General features: G+C 40.8%; 1 pseudogene; it reads left to right on the top strand.

Annotated features, from left to right (window-relative positions):
* Positions 1–305: 305 nt before the first annotated feature.
* Positions 306–1,255, top strand: LOC131180003 (ATP synthase subunit a-like; annotated as a pseudogene).
* Positions 1,256–2,007: the final 752 nt, after the last annotated feature.

Consider the following 2,007-nt stretch of genomic DNA (forward strand, 5'->3'; position numbering starts at 1 on the left):
TTGAATTTGCGTGTAATTATATCTAATATGCCTATTAAAATATTCCTATAATATGCCTTTAATTGACTGTGCAATTAATATTTGAATAATATCCTGTGCTTGCTTACCTTCTTCTTAGGCTGCTTCTTTCCATACCGCCGAGTTTAGGAGCATTGTCTTCATCCTACTATAAATATCGTATAAAAGAAGAACTCTTACGCCCAACCCCTCTCATGTCTTTCTTGGTTGGACCAACCCAACCGGCAATTTCCGACAAGTCTTTCTTCATTTTTCGAGCAAGAAGCGGAACTACAGGGATGAAATGAAAAGTGTTTCTTACGATTACGCCCAACAGCCCACTTGAGCAATTTGAAATAATCCCATTGATTCCTATGAAGATAGGAGACTTGTATTTCTCATTCACAAATCCATCTTTGTTTATGCTTCTAACTCTCAGTTTGGTCCTACTTCTGTTTTATTTTGTTACTAAAAAGGGAGGAGGAAAGTCAGTACCAAATGCTTGGCAATCCTTGGTAGAGCTTATTTATGATTTCGTGCCGAACCCGGTAAACGAACAAATAGGTGGTCTTTCCGGAAATGTTAAACAAAAGTTTTTCCCTCGCATCTCGGTCACTTTTACTTTTTCGTTATTTCGTAATCCCCAGGGTATGATACCTTATAGCTTCACAGTTACAAGTCATTTTCTCATTACTTTGGGTCTCTCATTTTCTCTTTTTATTGGCATTACTATAGTGGGATTTCAAAAAAATGGGCTTCATTTTTTAAGCTTCTCATTACCCGCAGGAGTCCCGCTGCCGTTAGCACCCTTTTTAGTACTCCTTGAGCTAATCCCTCATTGTTTTCGCGCATTAAGCTCAGGAATACGTTTATTTGCTAATATGATGGCCGGTCATAGTTCAGTAAAGATTTTAAGTGGGTTCGCTTGGACTATGCTATGTATGAATGATCTTTTCTATTTCATAGGGGATCCTGGTCCTTTATTTATAGTTCTTGCATTAACCGGTCTGGAATTAGGTGTAGCTATATTACAAGCTCATGTTTCTACGATCTTAATCTGTATTTACTTGAATGATGCTACAAATCTCCATCAAAGTGGTTCTTTTTTTATAATTGAACAAAAGCGAGGAGCGGAAGCCAGTCGACGGAGAGGAGCGGATATGAAAACGAAGGCTAGATTTTCTTTTGTCTCTTCCCCGACCAATTCATACCTTTTAGTGAGTAGTCGTCCAATTCCGGCCGGTATTTGCTCCCTTTCTCCGGTCTTACTAATTTGTAAAGATTTGAGATTCCAGGGCAACATCCTATTATTTTAATAAGCTTCTTAAGTTAATCGAGTAGCAGACTCTGATTTCAGTGCACGTGTGGAAGACAACTCTGTTTAGCCAGCAAGCATAGGAAAAAAATCCCCCCGGGGAACTTACTATTAATGCTAATCCATTAGTTCTAGCTCGAAGTTTGCCCTTAGCTGTCTCGAAGTTAGCTGCTTGGCATGAGTAGCTTGGGCAGTCTTAGTGAGTAGCTTGGCTTGCTCATGCGGGGCTTTGGAAAAGAAAGTCACCAGGAATTCATATACTAATCTTATAATCCAGCTCGAGAAGTTTTTTTGTTTAAAAGTAGATCGGGAGTTCAAGCAGATGTTAAATTAGGGTGAGGTTGACTATTCGGCCACTTAGCTAAACGAAATCCTGAGTATCGACTGTCGTGTGAGTCTCGACCAATGTGTAGCTGCCGTTAAAAGGCTATAAGTAACGGCATTCTCAGCCGCTCAAGAGTCAAGAGACTGACTATCTCTCTCTTTACACAATTTCAGCAGAGTGACTACTGATTTCTGCTCGTAGTTCCTCTCTTGTTAGTGTACTCGTGATAGAGTACTCGTGCAACAGCGCTTACGGCTGCTCGTAGCTATTGTATGCATGGGGGTAACGAGATATTGATTGCACGGTAGTTAGGAGCGAAGACTTTCTCTCGCGGTAGTGCGCTTACGACGTGCTCGCACCGGTCGACTAC

The sequence above is a fragment of the Hevea brasiliensis genome, chromosome 5, assembly GCF_030052815.1.
Source record: "Hevea brasiliensis isolate MT/VB/25A 57/8 chromosome 5, ASM3005281v1, whole genome shotgun sequence".
Taxonomy (NCBI): domain Eukaryota; kingdom Viridiplantae; phylum Streptophyta; class Magnoliopsida; order Malpighiales; family Euphorbiaceae; genus Hevea; species Hevea brasiliensis.